The sequence below is a fragment of the Scyliorhinus canicula genome, chromosome 9, assembly GCF_902713615.1.
Source record: "Scyliorhinus canicula chromosome 9, sScyCan1.1, whole genome shotgun sequence".
NCBI lineage: Eukaryota > Metazoa > Chordata > Chondrichthyes > Carcharhiniformes > Scyliorhinidae > Scyliorhinus > Scyliorhinus canicula.
The window spans coordinates 14737655-14759726 of record NC_052154.1 but is presented as its reverse complement, the minus strand read 5'-3'; the positions used below and the strand labels follow the sequence as shown (position 1 = coordinate 14759726).

The 22072-nt window shown below is 46.8% G+C and overlaps 1 protein-coding gene across 2 annotated transcripts in view; it reads left to right on the top strand.

Moving 5' to 3' along the window:
• The window catches only part of wwox (WW domain containing oxidoreductase), a 1021417-nt gene that overhangs the window by 405278 nt on the left and 594067 nt on the right, over positions 1-22072 (top strand). The window lies entirely within an intron of this gene.

Genomic DNA, 22072 nt, shown 5'->3' with positions numbered 1-22072 from the left:
ACATTAGAGCTAAAAATAGTGCAGCAGAGTAAATAAATCTAATCTGGTATCATGGGAAATTGTGAATGCCAACTGATTCTGAGAGTCACAGTAGGATTTCCTCTGAAAGTTGACTGCGACAGCTCTGCCAAACAGTTTAAGGTGACATCCGAGGCATCTCAGAAAGGCATAGTCCATGTATACTCATCACACTTGACCTCTTGACAGCGTTAAACATGACTATCCTGTCCTCACCTTAAACCTTTCCTTCACCATCCAGTTTCTTTCATGATTCCATTATTACCTGGCAGAATGTCCTTAGCGCGTCACCAGGAATAGATGCGCTTCATTTTTTTGTGCTATGATCTCTGAAGTCCTACAAAAATGTATTCTTTCCAGATGTGCATGCTTCCCTATGGTGGCAGCATCTGCAGATATGTCGCACAGCTTGCATGTTCATGCCGATGACACCCAGTTCTCTCCCCAGCTCTCTCAACCTCTTGACTGCATTCATGCTGTTGGATTGCTTGGCTAACATTTGAAAGACTTAAGTCACCATTTTAGCCCCTCGACCCATCCCATCCTCTGCTGAACAGTTGCCGCAGATTCTATTTCTGTCAGGCTCAACGCAACAGTTTGCAACAGCGACATCCTGAGCTGAATTTCAGCATTCAGACCTCTCCAGCGTAAAGATCATTTACTTCCTTTTCCATAGAATTGTCTGCTTCCATCTCTACCTCAGCACCTATTTTTCTGTAAACCTTATCTCTAAACCCTTATCGCTAGACCTGACTACATCAATCTCCTCCTTGATGGCCTCTCTTCCTTCAATCCTCCTTAAATTCTAACTTGTTCAGAACTCTGCTGCATGCATCCTACCTTTCCCTGAGCTGCACTTCTTAACACCAGTATCCTGATCAACCTATGTGACTGTGCCTGCTCAAATACAAGTCTGAAGGGCTGGATTTTCATGGAGCCGGAAGTCGATGCTGGGAGTTCTGACCCCATTTTCAGTATCCACAATTTGCCCAGTGGCAGTGTGATTTATGGGTGCAGCTGGTTCAGATTTCAAGCCCACACCCTGCGCTCCCAAACTGATCAACTCCATTGCAGGGATAGGCTTTTCCAGCTTCTCTGCAATTTTCATAGAACATAGAACATAGAACATAGAACGATACAGCGCAGTACAGGCCCTTCGGCCCTCGATGTTGCACCGACATGGAAAAAATCTAAAGGCCATCTAACCTACACTATGCCCTTATCATCCATATGCTTATCCAATAAATTTTTTAATGCCCTCAATGTTGGCGTGTTCACTACTGTTGCAGGTAGAGCATTCCACGGCCTCACCACTCTTTGCGTAAAAAACCCACCTCTGACCTCTGTCCTATATCTATTACCCCTCAATTTAAGGCTATGTCCCCTCGTGCTAGCCACCTCCATCCGCGGGAGAAGGCTCTCGCTGTCCACCCTATCTAACCCTCTGATCATTTTATATGCCTCTATTAAGTCACCTCTTAACCTTCTTCTCTCTAACGAAAACAACCTCAAGTCCATCAGCCTTTCCTCATAAGATTTTCCCTCCATACCAGGCAACATCCTGGTAAATCTCCTCTGCACCCGTTCCAAAGCTTCCACGTCCTTCCTATAATGAGGCGACCAGAACTGTACGCAATACTCCAAATGCGGCCGTACTACAGTTTTGTACAACTGCAACATGACCTCATGGCTCCGGAACTCAATCCCTCTACCAATAAAGGCCAACACACCATAGGCCTTCTTCACAACCCTATCAACCTGGGTGGCAACTTTCAGGGATCTATGTACATGGACACCGAGATCCCTCTGCTCATCCACACTACCAAGAATTTTACCATTAGCCAAATATTCCGCATTTCTGTTATTCTTTCCAAAGTGAATCACCTCACACTTCTCCACATTAAACTCCATTTGCCACCTCTCAGCCCAGCTCTGCAGCTTATCTATGTCCCTCTGTAACCTGCAACATCCGTCCGCACTGTCTACAACTCCACCGACTTTAGTGTCGTCTGCAAATTTACTCACCCATCCTTCTGCGCCCTCCTCTAGGTCATTTATAAAAATGACAAACAGCAACGGCCCCAGAACAGATCCTTGTGGTACGCCACTCGTAACTGAACTCCATTCTGAACATTTCCCATCAACTACCACTCTCTGTCTTCTTTCAACTAGCCAATTTCTGATCCACATCTCTAAATCACCCTCAATCCCCAGCCTCCGTATTTTCTGCAATAGCCGACCGTGGGGAACCTTATCAAACGCTTTACTGAAATCCATATACACCACATCAACTGCTCTACCCTCGTCTACCTGTTCAGTCACCTTCTCAAAGAACTCGATAAGGTTTGTGAGGCATGACCTACCCTTCACAAAACCATGCTGACTATCCCTAATATTATTCCTATCTAGATGATTATAAATCGTATCTTTTATAATCCTCTCCAAGACCTTACCCACCACAGACGTTAGGCTCACCGGCCTATAGTTACCGGGGTTATCTCTACTCCCCTTCTTGAACAAAGGGACCACATTTGCTATCCTCCAGTCCTCTGGCACTATTCCTGTAGCCAATGATGACCTAAAAATCAAAGCCAAAGGCTCAGCAATCTCTTCCCTGGCTTCCCAGAGAATCCTAGGATAAATCCCATCCGGCCCCGGGGACTTATCTATTTTCACATTGTCCAGAATTGCCAACACTTCTTCCCTACGCACCTCAATGCCATCTATTCTAATAGCCTGGGTCTCAGCATTCTCCTCCACAATATTATCTTTTTCTTGAGTGAATACTGACGAAAAGTATTCATTTAGTATCTCGCTTATCTCCTCAGCCTCCACACACAACTTCCCACCACTGTCCTTGACTGGCCCTACTCTTACCCTAGTCATTCTTTTATTCCATGTTGTGAACCACAGTCTGCTTGAGGTAACCTTTTGAAAGGTAAGTTCAAAAGATCTTACTCCTGATCCCCTGCCCCTAGGTCAGGCTATGCTCTCCCCCCACCCAATTCCATGGCCCACATACCCTCCATGCCAAGCTATATCACCCACTGTACACTCTGTATTTAACCAACCCTAGAGTGACCATTGGATGTGTTAATAAAGCTTTTAAAAAATCATTCATGACTTTCTACTTTCTTAAAAACAGAATTTACTGCCGCTTAATAAAAGCGTCAATGATCCAGATCCTTCAAAGTATTAACAGCAGAAATTGCAAGCACTTGAATAAACATTGTGCAATTGAGGGAATAGCTCAGAGAGCCAAAGCGGTCAGTCAAGCAGTGTTTTTCCTGAAGCACAGTTGGTTCAACACTCTAGTGGATTCCTTGACTCTTGGCCCAGAATGCATAATAATAATAATAATAATAATCTCTTATTGTCACAAGTAGGCTTCAATGAAGTTACTGTGAAAAGCCCCTAGTCACCACATTCCAGCGTCTGTTCGGGGAGGCCGGTACAGGAATTGAACCCACATTGCTGGCCTTGTTCTGTATTACAAGCCAGCTGTTTAGCCCGCTGTGCTAAACCAGCCCCTTCTAATGAGTCTTGCTTGTGACCCAGATATCCAATAGAGTAGCATGGAGGGTATGAGGGGCCGTGGAGTAGTGGGGTGGCATTGATGGAGCATGTGAGTGTGTCGGGGCTGAGTGGGTGTGAGGGGTGAGGGCGAGAGGACCATTCTTTGCTTTTCTTTGTTTATTATTATTACAACTGGGGCAAAATCCCAAAGCATTGAAGGAGGTCTTTTAACCAGGTTATCTCGGGACCCAGCTGCCCCTGTGGCTGCCTCTGAACTCAATTCCTGGGGCGATAGGCCTGACTTGTGTTAACACCCACCCCGCGGCCACGTAACAAAAATCCTGTCTTCATCAACATGTTCTTCTGAGGCGGGCATACTGAACCAGGAAATCCCGAAGATGAAAGTCCAGCCCAAGCTGGATCAAAGTTTCTCATCCTCATCCTTAAATCCTCAATTTTTTCTCCTTCGCGAGCTGAAAATGTTGACACGTTTTTGCTTTCGCGTGTACTCAATGCTCTCAGTTACAATTTGACACCAATGGTTCTAATTTGGAATAAATTTGATATCAAATTTGATAGTGGACTCGGAGCTATCCCGCACGCTCATTCCTATCCCGCACACTCAAAGTTATTCCTGTGCTCAAAGCTATCCTGCATGCTCAGCAAACATCAAATTACTTAAAGAGTATAGTTATATTTAGAACCTATACACACACACATATATATATAAATAAATCAAGTTTATAACTTCCAAAAACACTCTCCAGTCCTCTGGTGCCAACCTGGGTGTAAATCATCTGCCCTGTATCCCACATTCTCCACACTCTCATCCTTGTTCGGTGAATTTTCCCTCAGTGTTCCCGAACAGGCGGCAGAACGTGGCAACAAGGGGACTTCCATAGTGTTAATATAAGCCTATTTGTGACAATAAAGATTATTGTTATCACAAATCACCACACAAGTCCCCCCCTTCCCAGTCACAACACTTTCATCCCTAGTTTCCAAACACTCCCCCAGCCTTTCTCCACACATTGCCACCCAATCTCCACACTTTCCCTACCGAGTCTCCAGACCCCCTCACCAAATTCTCCCCTTCCACTCTCCACTCTGCACCCTCCCTGCTCCCTCCCTCCAGCCTCTCTCTCTCTCTCCCCCTCCTTCTAGTCTGTTCCTCTGTCCCTTCAGTCTTGCTCTCCCTCTATCCTCCCATCAGCCTTTCGCTTCTTTTCCCTCCTGCCTCTCTCCCCTTTCGCTCCTGCATCTCGTTTTGCCTCCCACCAGCCCATGTCTCTCTCCCCCCCACCTCTGCATCTTCTCATCTCCCCCTCCCTGCAGCCTCCCATAACCCCCTCCCTGCAGCCTCTCACCTCCCCCTCCCTGCAGCCTCTCACCTCCCCCTCCCTGCAGCCTCCCATCTCCCCCTCCCTGCAGCCTCTCACCTCCCCCTCCCTGCAGCCTCTCACCTCCCCCTCCCTGCAGCCTCCCATCTCCCCCTCCCTGCAGCCTCTCACCTCCCCCTTCCTGCAGCCTCTCACCTCCCCCTCCCTGCAGCCTCTCACCTCCCCCTCCCTGCAGCCTCTCACCTCCCCCTCCCTGCAGACTTTCTCTTGACCTCCCCCTTGACCCATTTCTTCCCGATTCCTGGCCAACCCTCTAAATGGAGATCTTCAGTTGAACTTGCCTCACCTTGATTAAACAGGGGGTCACAAAAACCCTCAGAGTTTACTGAGGTTACAATAAATTGATGTTCTAGAATGAACTACATTTTTCTAGTTTCTAATCTATTGGTTTTACATGTGTCTGGGATGCAATTGTTAATCTATTGCAGACCTTGAATGCAAATTGTTGAAACCTGACTTTGGGTGCGATCTTTTCAAAAGGGAACAAAGTCCTCGAGCGAGCGCGTTTAGCTGCGTGTTTTCCAGCGCTCGCAGTGCCGAGAAACACGTGGCTATTCAACGCGACTCGTGTTGAATAAAGGGGCTGAATGGGGAACGCGCAGCCGAGGCCGCATGCAGCTCCGTTTTTTACAATGTTCAGCTCTGCTCACCAGAACTCCCCGTTGTAGCGAGAATCGGGACGGCATTTTTAAATGGCATCCCAATCTCCGAGAATCCCGAAATAATCCCCGACCTCTCACCCAGCCCAAACGAAACATGGGAGGCTCCCCGGGGACCCTCCCCCCCCCCCCCCCCCCAAACACCTACGCCGGGCATTGCCAAGGTGCCAGACTGGCACAGCCAGGGTGCCAAGCTGGTATTGCCAGGGCACCCAGATGGTACCAGTGTAGGGCACAACCCTGCCTAAAGGGAATGCAGCTGGGGGCCTCCAATCCCCTTGGAGACATCGGGCGAGTCCCGTTCCATAAAATGGGGACTAGTATCAACCAACGCTCACCCGAAGTCCCCGAGGCGGAGGGATTGAATCCCAAAGCCTCAGGTACCTCGGGAATCTGCACATCAGAGTGAGGCGTACTGCCTCGATCTAATATGCAGATTGGTTAAAAAGTGAGGCAGCAGGATAGCCCTGCTGCCTCACGGCACCGAGGTCCCAGGTTCGATCCCGGCTCTGGGTCACTGCCCATCTGGAATTTGCACATTCTTCCCGTGTCTGCATGGGTTTCACCCCCACAACCCAAAGATGTGCAGGCTAGGCGGATTGGCCACGCTAAATTGCCCCTTAATTGGAAAAAATTAATTGGGTACTCTAAATTTATAAAATAAAAGTGATCCCGCCCATTGTGGGTGGGATTCTCCTTGCAATTTTTCGCGAGATTGTGTTGAATTTCGCGAGGCGTTGCAAGTTAGATAAATCCCGGGGGGGGGGGGGGGGGGGGGGGGGGGGGGTCTCCCGGTTTTCAATGGCCACGCTGCGCTGTCGCGAGCTGCTTTACCAGCACACTGTGGCCGGTGGATCGCGCCCAATGTTTTATCTTTTAGAACTGGAGGCTGTCGGTCCTGATTCAATTTTCATTTCTGAAATATTTAATGGAAGGAAATTATCGTAAAAAACTGAAAATCAAGCTGGAAAAAGCCATTAACATGCCAGTTTGTGCATGATTAACATATTCAAATGATGGTGTTGCCACAGTATAACACCTCACACCGCTTGATGCTGAAATTCATTTGCTGAGTACATGCCCATTCTGGAAGTTTGTTCACGTTATCTTGTAAATTGTTGCAGCTCCCCTTACAGGAGGGAAGTAAGTGAGAGGGGAGATAGGAAAGGGAGGGAGAAATGGGCGAGGAAAGGGGGAAGGAAAGAAAAAGGACGGTAAGGGGAAAGGTGGGCAGGGGAGGGAGATCGGAGGAGGGAAATGTGGAGAGGGGAAAGAGAGGGGACGGAAGAAGGCGGGGAATAAAGGTTGTGGTGGGAGTGTGGGGGGAGAGGAGGAAAGGATAGAGATTGGGTGGGGATGAGGGAGGGAGTCTGACCCGACACAATACATACGTAATCAGCTGGGACTGAGAAACATTTTGCCTGTATGTATGGTCCATTTTGTTGTGATCGCTGTAGGATGATGAGAATTTTGTCAGTTGATAACGATCATTTGGATTAAATGGGTCTTTTTCGGATTGGCAGGCAGTGATTGGTGGGGCACCACAGGATTCTGTGCTAGGACCCCAACTGTTCATATTATTCATTAATGATTTGGACGAAGGAACTCAATGTATTGGGCGCGATCCACTGGCCACGTTGCACTCTCGCCCGAGCGCAGTGCGGCCAGTGAATCCCAGGAGAGGCGCGGGCTTCCCATCTCGCGGGATCCACCCAAGTCCCACGAGGTGTCGGAATCTGTAGCTCGCCCAAAAAGGTTGGGCCCAAACGGTGCGCACCGAAGTTGGTTTAAAACACGTTATCTACCGGCCTCCCCAGCAAGGTCGCAGCTGGGGGCCGTTCAGCACTGGTCCACACAAACATGGAGCAGGCAGAACGGCACTCGGGAGGTCTCCCGGGCCATCGGAGACTCCTGTGTGGTCAGGGCCAGTGCAGGGTGGCTCCCTGGCCAAGGCTGTGGAACATGGGCACTGCCACAGTGCTGGGTGGCACTGCCAAGCTGGCAGAGGGACTGCCCAGGTGTCAGTGCAAGGGTTCCCGGGTGCCAGCCAGGCACTTCCAAGGCTCAGGGACCGCTGTGGACCATGCCCCTGACAGGAGGGTGGAGGAGGTTACGAAGAGTGGTGGGTATGCATGGCAGGTGAGTAGGGGCCTCTGGGGGGGTGATGGATGCGGTCCTGGAAAGGGGGTGGGTCTATAAGGGAGCATGCAGGGGGCTGAAGAGGCGGGTCCCATAGCGGGCAGGGGTGGGGTACTACCCATGTGTATGGGGGGGGGGGTGACATTACTCATGAGTGGGGATGTGAGGGACCCAGAAGCTCACTTAGAGGTCGGGACACCATTTAAAATGGCTGCCCGATCTCTGAGTTCAGCTCCCTAGTGCTGAGAAAAATTCTGAAGTGTGGCCTAAGCCGGTGAGAAACTCCCCAGGATTCACAAAAATGACAAAGTTTCATTGGATAGCAGATAGACTCACTGAAAAACACGCCAAATGAGCTTCAAAATGTTTCCATTGAATTGCGCCTATTATCTCCAAATTTGCAGATGTTACAAAGTTTGGTGGGAGGGTGAGCTGTGAGGAGGATGCAGATATGCTCCAGCGGGATTTGGACAGGCTGAGTGAGTGGGCACACGCATGGCAAATGCAGTAAAATGTGGATAAATATGAGGTTATCTGCTTCGGTAGCAAAAATAGGAAGGTAGATTGTTATTTGAATGGGTGTAAATTGAGAGGTGGATACTCAGCGAGACATTGTTGTCATTGTGCATCAATCGCTGAAAGTAAGCGCGCAGGTACAGCAGGCAGTAAAAAGGCAAATGGTATTTTGGCCTTCAGAACAAGAGGATTTGAGTATAGGAATAGAGATATTTTGCTGCAGTTGTATTGGGCATTGGTGAGGCCACACCTGGTATATTGTGTGCAATTTTGGTGTCCTTATCTGAGGAAGGATGTTCTTGCTGTGGAGGGAGTGCAGCAAAGGTTTACCAGGCTGATTCCTGGGATGGCAGGACTGTCATATGAGAAGAGACTAAGTTGGGAGGGATTATATTCATTGGAGTTTAGAAGAGTGAAAGGGAATCCCATAGAAACTTAGAAAATTCTGACAGGATTAGACAGGATAGATTGAGAAAGAATGTTCCCGATGGTGGGGGAGTCCAGAACTGGGGGTCATAGTTTGAGGATAAGGGGTAAACCTTTTAGGACTAAAGTGAGGAGAAATTTCTTCACCCAGGGAGTGGTAAATTTGGGTAATTCACTACCACAGAAAGTAGTTGAGGCCAAAACATTGTGGGCGCGATTCTCCGCTCCCCACGCCGGGTGGGGGAATCGCGGGAGGGCCGGGCGACTCACGACACGCCCCCCTGGCACCCCTCGCGATTCTACCACCCCCTGCTCGGATGAATCGCCGCTCGCTGTTCTTCACAGCGACCGGCGATTCTCCGGCCCGAATAGGCCGAGCGGCCAGCCGTTCCCAACCGGTTCACAACGGCGGCAACCACACCTGGTCGCTGCTGTCCTGAACATGGGCGCCAAATGCTCGTTTGTGGCTTTGGGGGCGGAGAGGGGAGTGAGCACCACGGCCGTGCTCGGGAGAGGACTGGCCCGTGATCGGTGCCCACCGATCATCGGGCCGGCGTCTCAAGTGACACACTCTTTCCCCTCCGCCGCCCCGCAAGATCAAGCCGCCACGTCTTGTGGGGCAGCGGAGGGAAAGACGGCAACCGCGCATGCGCGGGTTGGAGCCGTCGTGACGTCAGCCGCGCATACGCGGGTTGGAGCCGGCCAACCTGCGCATGCGCGGCTGATGTCACTTAGGCGCCGCCGTCGCGTCATTCTCGGCGCACCGCCTTGACGCTTGCGACAAGGCCCGGCAGCCGTGAGTTACTCCTAGCCCACCGGGTGGGGGTGAATAAGGTGCGAGGAGCGGTCTCCGAGGCCGTCGTGAAACTCAGCCGAGTTCACGCCAGCCTTCCCGATTCCGCGCGGGAGCGGAGAATTCCGCCCTGTGTAATTTCAAGAAGGAATTAGATATAGCTCTTGGGGCTAAAGGGATAACAGGATATGGGGGGAAGGCGGGATCAGGGTATTAAACATGACGATCAGCCATAATCATACTGAATTGTGGACAGCAGAATATTTCAGGATAATACGAAGAGATTAGGAGAGAAGTCAGGAAAACAATTAGGAAGGCAAAGAGAAAATATGAAACTAAATTACCAAGGAACATAAACCAAATAGTCAATTATTTGCAGACCCATCAATAAAATAAGGAAGGATGTGATGGAAATGGAACGATTAAGGGATAGACAGGATAATACCACAGGTAACATCAGAGACATGGCAGAAATGTTAAATCATTATTTTGCAGGGCAGCACGGTAGCACAGTGGGTAGCACAGTTGCTTCACAGCTCCAGGGTCCCAGGTTCGATTCCCGGCTTGGGTCACTGTCTGTGCGGAGTCTGCACGTTCTCCCCCTGTCTGCGTGGGTTTCCTCCGGGTGCTCCGGTTTCCTCCCACAGTCCAAAGACGTGCAGGTTAGGTGGAATGGCCATGATAAATTGCTCTTAGTGTCCAAAAAAAATCATTATTTTGCTTCAGTACTTTGGTGTGAGTTGGTGATTTTAAAACCCAGGCTTAATATTTATTTTTTATTGAGCACATCTTTACTTCTCTTTCTGACTGCACTATGGGTCTTGACCTTGCACCTGGGATTAGCAATTTAAAAAAAAAATTACAAAGTCACCATCCTACATCGTAAATGTCTTGATAGAATATAGAATATAGAACAGTACAGCACAGAACAGGCCCTTTGGGCCTCGATGTTGTGCCGAGCAATGATCACCCTACTCAAACCCACGTATCCACCTTCTACCCGTAACCCAACAACCCCCCCCCTTAACCTTACTTTTTTTTTAGGACACTACGGGCAATTTAGCATGGCCAATCCACCTAACCCCACACATCTTTGGACTGTGGGAGGAAACCGGAGCACCCGGAGGAAACCCACGCACACACGGGGAGGACGTGCAGACTCCGCACAGACAGTGACCCAGCTGGGAATCGAACCTGGGACCCTGGAGCTGTGAAGCATTTATGCTAACCACCATGCTACCGTATTATAACATGGTTTGGATATTCGTTCAGAGCAACTCCTGTTCTATGGCATTAACTTTGAAATTTGCGATAGAATCCATGACCGCTACTTGTATAAAAGAAAGCCAAATTTGAATCAAACATTCTGATAAAATCTGTATAATACATTGAAAGTCTTGTGTCACATGTTTACTTCCTGTAAGAGTCACAACTAATGCAACACTTTTCCATCACATTCGTTAAAAAAAGCCTTGCATTTATATAGCTCCTTTCATGAGCATTATTACGACCCCAGATCCGACCTCAACAGTGGCTCGTATACTGATCCGAAACCCCAATATTTTAGTTTAATTTCTTTTTTTTAAATAAATTTAGAGTACCCAATTCATTTTTCCAATTAAGGGGCAATTTAGCATGGCCAATCCACCTCGCCCACACATCTTTGGGTTGTGGGGGCAAAACCCACGCAAACACGGGGAGAATGTGCAAACTCCACACTGACAGTGTCCCAGAGCCGGGATCGAACCTGGGACCTCAGCGTCGTGAGGCAGCAGGGATAACCCACTGTGCCACCGTGCTGCCCTTAGTTTAATTTCTGACTGCAGAAAGAATGATTTGTTCAGGAGTGATTGCATGACAAAAATAGGGCTTTGGTATTTCTAAAACAAAACTTCATTATGAATACATTATTAAACTTTTAACTTTACACCTGAAAAGAACAACTTACAATTATCCCTCAACATAACTATGCAATTTCCCATTAATCTGCAGGAAAGAAACATACAGCTCTTAATCCATCTTAAAATTAGCTTTGTAGAACATATTTGGGTCCACTTCAATTCGCTGCTTCAGCTAGGTTGTTTCAGCCTCTCCTTGCCTTCAACTCTGTTTTAAAATATTATTACTCCTTTTAAACTATTTTCCTGGAAAGGATTTGTGGACACAGTGTCAGGCAGATCATAATTCAGCCCCTCTCCCTCAAAGCTCCTCCAAGCTCACTGCCTCTGTCCCTTTCTGGGCAATGACCTAATCCGGCGCCGGGTCGGAGAATCCCGCCCGAAGCCGGCTTCCCAATTCCCCAATTCTCCCCTGGCAATTCTCGGGCGTCCATGGGATTCCGCCGTGCCGGTTGGGGGTCGGTTTAAAGCGCGCGCGCACCCCCCCCCCCCCCCCCCCCCCCCCCCTCCCCCCCCCACATGCATGATCTCGTGCCGTCTGTTCCGAGCTGGCTGGAGCTGCGGGGACCACTCCGCTGCCGACCTAGCCCCCTAGGAAGGGGAGCATTCCCCATTATCGGGAACCGTTGACACCGGAGTGGTTGGCGCCGCTGAAAAAACAGGGACCGCCCCAATTAATTCACATTTCTCTGATTAATTGCACCTCCGATGAGGCCTGGCCCGCGATTGGGGCCCACTGATCGGCGGGCCGGCCTCTCGCTCCCCGGGCCTATTTTCTTCCGCACAGGCCCCTGAACTCCCGCACCATGTTGCGTCGGAGTCGGCGTGTTGAGGGAGGCCACCGCGCATGCACGGCCCAGCGCCGTGCTGGCCCCCTGTCGGGGCCAGAATCGGTACTCCCAGCGGCCCGTTCACGCCATCGTGAAACGTGACACCGTTTCCGACGGCGTGGACACTCTGCCGCTGAATGGGAGTATCCCGCCCACTATATCCCCAGGCTTTTAACTTTTAATTTGTCCCAAGATTTAGAAGCCAATATTCCTAAAATCCTCCAATTGTCACAGGACTCAAAGGTCCTTTGCAGCCAATGGTGTTCTTTTGAAATGTGGGCCAGTGGCTAGGCAACGTCCCGTGTGGGACGGGAAAATTTGGAGAGCAGGCAGAAGTCCATTGACTTTGGATGGGAATGTTTAGTCCCAAAATCCCACCACTGTCACTTTTGCAAAGTAGGAGACTATCACAAACAGCAGTGTGGTAATTTCCAGATAAACTGCTTTTTGTGATGCCAATTTAGGGATAAATATTTGTCAGGGCACCAACGGTAATTCCTCTGCTCTTCTTTGACAGACTGTAATAGGATCTTTTACTTCCACCTGAGTGAGTACAGAGGGTCTTGGTATCCTCCAAAAGGCTGCATGTATGACAATTCACCACTCCTCAATACTGCATTGCTGGCATAGATTTTTGTGCTGAGGTCCTGGATTGGGACTTGAACCCAGAATCATGTGATCGCTATTGTTATAAAGCAATGTATCTTTTGATTGAAGTGCTGTGAACAATACAGCATTAAAATGGTAAATACCAAGAATTGACTTCAAGTCTATTACTAATCATGGGGTTCAAATAAGTTAGAACACTTTAGCTCCATACTTTTGATGTACTATGAATCCTTTAATTGGATTACTCAGGCACAATCAGTTGTGTATTCTTTCCTTTATAAATGATCTGAACCCCTCAATTAGATTACTGCCTTGTTATCACTCATGTGCATCCATTAATCCTGGCCTAAAGTGTAGAAAAGAATTATGTAAAGGCAATTTCACTGATGGCAAGTTATGGCACTTCTTTGTTGAGTGCAAGACCCATAACTCACTCATTTTAGATGTTAAGTGAGCGATAGCTTCCCTTCCATTGTTGGTTAGGGATTCCTTTTTTCTTTGTGTGGGTTTGCTCCTCTAAGTGCTTTTTTCACGTGGACTTGGGAACAGGGTAATCAAGTATTTAGTGTTTCACTCATGTAAATGATCAGCCTTGAATTTAACGTGGGTAGAATATCGATCCCCTGAGCAGTGAAATTGGTAATCGTACTATGGACCCTTTGAGACAACCCTACCAAAATTGTATGCAGCTTTTTAAAGGTATGTGGAACAATTAAGTTTTGTTCTGCAAACATTTATATTTCGCCTTGTGCAATATATATGTTCTCATATACGTTTGTGTCATTTTATTTTCCTCTTGCCACAATTGCAGGATCCTTTTATTATTGCTTCAGGAGAAAATAGCACTACTTAGCTTAAACTGTTAATAGGTGTAAGCATCTTTATATCAGTGATATACTGTATCACATTTGCTAAGTTTTGGTTGACAGTATTACAGTTTTAATCACCCATTAACTGGACTTGATGGATGATCTGTCAGCAATGAAAATTAAAAAGCAACCTTATTTGCATGTAATTGCATATAAAGAAAAAATGGTGAAATAAAATAATTTCTCACCAGCATGCGTGAAAGTATGTGTCACCACCAGCTCAAAAATCTTTCATTACAATTTACAAAAAAAGACTATTTCTGGAACAAGGCATTGGTGTCTATATAGATTTTCCTAAACATGTAACATCTACATATTTCGAAGTGTGACTACATTATACCTTTCCTCAGTCAGTGAGATGTATAATACTTGATAAAAAAAATTAAACATCTGGCATTTAACGATTATGTCAGAGACAATTAAACATCACCATGTAGTTTCTTTGTTTCATGCTCCATCAAAGAATTGTTTGGTACCTCGTATGTCACAGTCCTTTTTATAGATGTAGGAACATCAAATCGTGCCGCATTAATTTCTGATTTGTAAGCAGTTATATTTTTAAATTCCCCCTCTCCTCCCCTCCTTTTGACAGGGCCTGGTATTTATTCTAAAGTGCTTCTCTATACTTGTGAAGTTATTGGTTGTGCAAAGTTATAGCTTTGGATTGCAAGGTGACTAAATATGTAAAATCTCACAATTATGAATTACCTGAAGGAAGTAATTTTGCTGTGAAGTTTCTTCAGCCTATAAGACCATAGCCATAGGAGCAGAATTAGGCCATTCGGCCCATCAAGTCTACCCTGCCATTCAATCATGGCTGATATGTTTATTCCCATTCTCCTGCTTTCTCCCCATAACATCTGATCCTCTTATTAATCAAGAACCTATCTGTCTCTGTCTTTTTTTAATAAATATTTTTATTCTCCATTTTCGCATTTTCTTCAGAATTTACACCGCACCAACAAACAGGAAGCGGTGACGAAAACAATGTCAATCCTCTTATCAACAACCACGATCCCATCCTACCACCACCCCCCCAAACAACCTGACAATATAAGCATCAAATAAAACCTCCCAAGATGGAAAAAAAAAGGAAAAAAGAAAAAGGATCAGGAATCGCCTATGGTCACCATTGACATATACAGTCCACCCCCCCAACAACCCCCCTTAACATTCCATGCTACCCAATCCCCGAAAGAGTACCGTGAATGACACCCATGAATTGTAGACATTGGGACGCAACCAGTTCTCAATTCTGCCATAGCCCTTCTGCCTTCGCAAACTCCTCCGCTGCTTCCGCCGTCCCAAAATAACAGTCCTTGGATTTGTAGGTCTCCCTCAACTTAGCTGGATATACTATGCCACACTGCACCTTACTGATGTACAGTGCCTTCTTCACCCGGCTGAAGGCAGCCATCCTCCTCGCCAGCTCCACTGTAAAGTCCTGGTATATGCGTATACCAGCTCCAGCCCACTGCACCTCCCGCTTCTGCTTTGCCCAGCACAGGACTTTCTCCTTCACGCTATACCTATGGAAACACAGAGTTACTACTCGGCGGCTCACTCGCCTTTGGTATAGGCCTCCACGACCGATGAGCCCGATCCAGTTCATATCGGGAGGGATCGTCCCCCTCCCCCAATAGCTTCGCCAAGATCGTGGAAAAATACTTAGTCGCCTCGGTCCTTCCATTCCTTCGGGCGGACCCACAATCCTCAAAGTCTGTTGCCTGGATCTGTTTTCCAGGTCTTCCATTTTGGCTCGCAAACCCTTGTTGGTCTCTATCACCCTCCTCAACTCCTTCCCTATCGAGATGAGTTGATCACTGTGCTGCGATAATGCCTCTTTTACTTCCTTCAGTGTCTCACCTTGCTCCCACACCTCTGCCGCTGCGCTTGATACCGCCACCCTCACCGGGGCAATCACCTCCTCCACCAGCACTTTCAATACCGCCCCCATCTCCATCTTCATCGCTTCCATGTGTTTTGTGAACTGTTTTTCAAGTTCCACAGCTATCACCTTGGTCATTTCTTCTGCTGTGATCTGTCTCTGTCTTAAAGACACTCAGTGACAACGGAATCTCATGAGATAGCACAATCAGGATCTCGCCCTCACTGGACGTGACCCAGATCAGCATATTTAAATAAACCGTATGACTCATTTAAATATATGTTCACCGGATTCGCCTGGAGCCCGGTACTCACCGGCCATACCAGCGAGACCACAAACGTGGATCAGGCGTAGCGGCACTTGAGGGATGGGGGAGGGAGGGGGGGGATGTCGCCAGCCATTAGAAACCCCCAGCTGGTCGGTACCTTGGCTCTACCTCTGGCACCTGGGTGCCTTGGCACTGCCAGCCTGGCACCCTGGCAGGGGCACTGTCTGAGTGCCAGATTGACAATGCCAGGGGGCCTTACCAGGTAGAGGGGTAGTGAGCACAGGCTAGGGGACACAGATTTAAGGTTTTGGGCAAGAGAAGCAGGGAAAATGTGAGGAAGAGCTTTTTACTCAGTGAGTGGAAATGACCTGGAATCCACTACCCATGAGATTAGTGGAAGCGAAAACAATCGATGATTTTAAAAGAAAATTGATTGGACACATGAAGGAAATCAAACCACATGGCTACAGGGATTGAACGGGGTAGTAGTAGTGACTGGATTGCTCCGCAGAATCCAAAACTTAATGGGCTGAATGGCCTTCATCTGTGGCATAAATTACTCTGTGATTTATGACTATTGATTCACTCAGTGCTCAAATATCCAGCGAGCGCAGACTTGAATTTTCTCATCTACCCCCTTCCGAGGTGGAGAATTCCAAACAATCTCTCCTCATTTCAGGCCCTAAATGTCTGACCTCCATAACCTAAGATGGTGACCCTAGTTCTATATTGTCCTGCCTGTTCCTTCTGTGTCTGACCTGTGCTCTGCTCATTCTGTTTGACCAAAGATGCCTTCGCCACCTTTCAATGTGTTTCATAGGGAGTTGGACAACTTCCATATCTGTTTCTTGCCTGTAGAAGGCTGATTAGACTTCAAAAAAGTCAAAGATTAATTACCGGTGGGCAACATTGGTAGCTGCTTTTCCGCTGAGAATGAAGGCAATCTGTCTATTTTATATATTGTCGAAGTTGAAATCATGGTTCAGTCCAAGGAATAGGCTATACTGTCCAATTTGCATTTTTTGACTAAATCCTTATAGTGGAAAAACAAATGGGCATGAGTTTTGCATAACTCACACTCGTATATATGTATAAAACATATATCTACTTCTACGGAAGCCATAATCGTACACAATAAACACTGAAGAGATCTCAATGATCAATCACAAAGTTCCACAGAGCAGCAAGCCACGTAGGGCTTGTATTACACTTCGAAACTCAGTACTTTGTTTATGGCTCATATTAAATCAAAATGGCATCTGTGCATTTAATAAAAATCTTATTTTATAGCGTTTCCCTTGAGCCCTGAGAAGTGTTTTGCCAAACACTCTTCACATCATAAATTTCAGTCTTCGTGACTGTATTTTGTGAGGTTAAGACAAAATTACACACAAATTTCTTTTGATAATGAATAAAAGTAGCAATTACTCTGGATCAATTTAAATGTGTGCAGCCTTTTTAGAATTACTGTAATTAGTAAGGCTCTGCGGTTTCATAAATTTTCAATTCCCTTTATGCAAGACTTGCCTATTATTGAGGTTAACCTAAGGTCTTGATTTATCGGCTCTTGAAATGAAACCACATTGGTCCCGACTGACTGGTGACTACTGGTCAAGACCATACCTAAGCTTGAAACCTCTGCCGACTCTAAGCTTGACGACCAACTTAACCAGAATTTGCTTGATTGTGTTAAAAAGTTTTGGTTTAAAAAATATAAGATTCCGAGTAACGGTCTGAGACTGAACTATCTTGGAGCAATATGTGACCCCAGATGGACATTTGACCATAATAACTTCACCCCACAAGTCCGCCTACTTCTCCTTAACATCTATGATCATCTGACTCTGCCCCTGCCTCAGCTCACCAGCTGCCGAAACTCTTACCCATGCATTAGCTCCCTCCACATTTGACTATTGCAGTGCTGTCCCGGCCAGCCTTCTTTCTTCCACCCTCAAAGAGAACTTCAGCTCATTCGAAACACTGCTGCCCATCCAAAATTCACCTGGTCCCGTTCAGCCTTCACCCCTGCGCTCGCTAATGCCTGCTCCTGCTCCTGCGGCACCTCAATTTTAATGCTCTCATCCTGGTCTTCAAATCTGCCCATAGCCTCACCCCTCGCTCTCTCTGTAACCTCCTCCAGCCCTAACAACCCGCTGAGATCTCTGTGTTAATTCAATTCTGGCCTCTTGTGCATCCACACTTTTAAGTGCTCCACCATTGTCAACCAAGCCTTCAGCTGCCTCAGGCTGAAAAGTATATTTCCTCTGTCCATCTACCTCTCTCCTCCTTTAAGATAGTCTTGAAAATCTTGCACTTTTCTGACCAAATGCCACCTTATGTGGCTCGGTGTCAAATTTTATTTGATAATTGCTCCTCCCAAGTTAGTCGGACATCAGTGTTTGTATGGACTGGTTATTTTTATTGATAGTCATAACATAACAGGTAACGATCAGTAGCATTCAAGGCATTAAGTACCTAAATAGATATGTGTGGCGGCTCCACGGCGTCACAGTGGTTAGCACTGCTGCCTTACAGTGCCAGGGACCTGGCTTCAATTCCGGCCTTGGGTGACTGTGGAGTTTGCACATTCTCCCCCTCCCCTGTCTGTGTGGGTTTCCTCCGGGTGCTCCGGTTTCCTCCCATAATCCAATGGGTTCGGTGGATTGACCATGCTAAATGGCCCCATAGTGTCCAAAGATGTGTAGGTTAGGTGGGGCTACGAGGATGTGGGATAGATTATGGGTCTAGATAGGGTGCTCTGTAAGAATGTTGGTGCAGACCTGATGGGCCGATTAGCCTCCATCTGCATTGTCGGAATTCTATGGTGTACTCTCAGAGAGAGAGAGAGTGAGAGAGAGCCATTGGTGATCCATTGAGGTAACGGGGACTCTGAACAGATGAACAATTACTACACGGAATAAATATTTTTAATTGGGTGGAAAGGTAAATTAAAATGCAGCGTTTTGTTGCTAATGCCACTTGAACTTTGGGGCAGCAGGGTAGCATGGTGGTTAGCATAAATGCTTCACAGCTCCAGGGTCCCAGGTTCGATTCCCGGCTGGGTCACTGTCTGTGTGGAGTCTGCACGTCCTCCCCCTGTGTGCGTGGGTTTCCTCCGGGTGCTCCGGTTTCCTCCCACAGTCCAAAGATGTGCGGGTTAGGTGGATTGGCCATGCTAAATTGCCCGTAGTGTCCTAATAAAAGTAAGGTTAAGGGGGGGTTGTTGGGTTACGGGTATAGGGTGGATACGTGGGTTTGAGTAGGGTGATCATGGCTCGGCACAACATTGAGGGCCGAAGGGCCTGTTCTGTGCTGTACTGTTCTATGTTCTATGTTCTAACTCATGTAATAGCGGGATGATGGTCTGTGCACCGTTAAATATTTAAGATGAATTAGTTTAATTCACATTAAACAATACACGTGTTAATGATACATAACAAATCTGACATTTTGTATGAACATACAGTAGTTAAACAATTTCAGTTTTTAAAGCTAGAAGAATAGGGAATATGGGCCAATTTTATTGTCCTTGCCTCTGCCATCCTTTCCCTGGATAAGTAAGTACACCGTGCACAAATACTTGCGCTCCAGAAATAGGTTCTCCATTGGTTGAGGAGATATAAACTTGTCTGAGCTGAGCAAACTGGGATTCTCTATTTATTTTCGTAAAATCTAAATTTCTACCATTTGCATTAGATGCAAGCGAACCTTTTTTTAAATAGAAAAAAACACCAATTCTGTGGACATCTTGTAATTTGCTTTTCAATCTAAATACTTGCCTTCAACAATGCTGAAGCCATAAACAAAAAATGCGTTTGTTCCTGTTTGGTTTATGATGGCCGAGAGGTTTGTTCTGATTTTCTTTTTACCATTAGTGCAAATGGCTTATTTGTCTGACAGGCTGACTGTGGCTCCTTTGTTTCCAGGTACTCGAGTTGAGTTGGTTGAGGAGGAGGAACGAGAGTGTGTACCAATCTGCATCTTTGGCAACTGAATGAAGGGGAGGGTTTATTTGGATTGGATTGGATTGGATTTGTTTATTGTCACGTGTACCGAGGCACAGTGAAAAGTATTTTTCTGCAAGCAGCTCAACAGATCATTCAGTACATGGAAGAAAAGGGAATTAAACAAAATTCAAGAAAATACATGAGAATACATAATAGGGCAACACAAGATATACAATGTAACTACATAAGCATTGGCATTGGATGAAGCATACAGGGTGTAGTGTTAATGAGGTCAGTCAATAAGAGGGTCATTTAGGAGTCTGGTGACAGTGGGGAAGAAAATGTTTTTGAGTCTGTTCGTGCGTGTTCTCAGACTTCTGTATCTCCTGCCCAATGGAAGAAGTTGGAAAAGTGAGTAAGCCGGGTGGGAGGGATCCTTGATTATGCTGCCCTCTTTCCCCCGGCAGCAGGAGGTGTAGATGGAGTCCATGGATGGGAGGCAGGTTCGTGTGATGGACTGGGCGGTATTCACGACTCTCTGAAGTCCCTTGTGGTCCTGGGCCGAGCAGTTGCCATACCAGGCTGTGACGCAGCCCGATAGGATGCTTTCTATAGTGCATCTGTAAAAGTTGGTAAGGGTTAATGTGGACATGCCGAATTTCCTTAGTTTCCTGAGGAAGTATAGGCGCTGTTGTGCTCTCTTGATGATAGCGTCAACGTGAGTGGACCAGGACAGATTTTTGGTGATGTGCACCCCTAGGAATTTGTAACTGCTAACCATCTCCACCTCGGCTCCGTTGATGGTGGCAGGGGTGTGTACAGTCCTTTGCTTCCTGAAGTCAATGACCAGCTCTTTAGTTTTGCTGGCATTGAGGGAGAGATTGTTGTCGTTACACCATTTGATCTGTATATAAGCCTGGTGGTTAGACGTTCAAAGTTCAGGTACCCCTTCAAACTTCAAATTCAGTGTATTGGTTTGTTCGACACACAAAGACCATGGTTTAGATTTTGTGGACAAGGGCTCATCAGTATCCTCGAAGAACCCTGGCCACAAAGAGCTGACCATCTATGTGGTGTGGCTTGCTGCTTCCCCGACGACAATTGAAATCTGGAGCCAATGCAAAGGGATCTTTGCACAAACATAAAATTAGTTTTCCAGCGCTGGAGAGGTTGTTCAGGTATTATGACCAAGTATGCTGTTTTTTTAAAAGGAATTTAGACTACCCAATTCTTTTTTTCCAAATAAGGAGCAATTTAGTGTAGCCAAATCACCCACCCTGCATATCCTTTTGGGTTGTGGGGGTGAGACCCACGCAGGCATGGGGAAAATGTGAAAACTCTGCACAGATAGCGACCTGGGGTCGGGATCGAACCTGGGTCCTCGGCGCCATGAGGCAGCAGTGCTAACCACTGTGCCACCGTGCCGCCCGAACTAGTACACTGTTTAATTGCACATGTGCACACACGAGATATTGCTGACAGAATTACAAGAATAAACACAACAAATATTGGCAACTTTGCCATTATTGCAATGAAAAGGCTATTTTTTTGTCACAAACCACGCTGGTTATCTGCCAGGGCATCCCAACTTGGAAAACTGGTTCGTGGATGAGTATAATTTTGTGTTTTGGAATGGCGATAGTATATTCAAAATGTTGATAATTGGTGTGAGGAGCCAAGTGAATCCCCAGTTAGAATAAGCAGCCCCAGGGTAGCACGGTGGCGCAGTGGTTAGCATTGCTGCCTCACGGTGCCGAGGTCCCAGATTCGATCCCGGCTCTGGGTCACTGTCCGTGTGGAGTTTGCACATTCTCCCCTTGACTGCGTGGGTTTCGCCCCCACAACCCAAAAGGTGTGCAGGGTAGGTGGATTGGCCACGCCAAATTGCCCCTTAATTGGAAAAAATTAATTGGGTACTCTAAATTTATATTTTAAAAAATAAGCAGCCCAGACATTGTGTAACAATTATTAAAGACTATTTATTAAATTACAGGAAAGACAAATACACACAAAGAGGACTATACTACACCAAGACAAGTATATATATTACTAAACACACACACTTTTTGTAGAATACCCATTGTTATAAAATATATCTACGATCCCTGAACCCCTTAAGACTTCCCCTTTGCCACAAACAATATGCAAATTAAATAGATCTATAAGTTAAAACCAGCTTATAGTTACCACACAATACCGGGAGGATAATCAAGTCTGGGAAACGTCTTGTCCTGGTCTGGCAATGTTATTTAAAAGGCCTTCACAAAGGTTGTCTTCCCTGCCTTGGTTCTCAGAC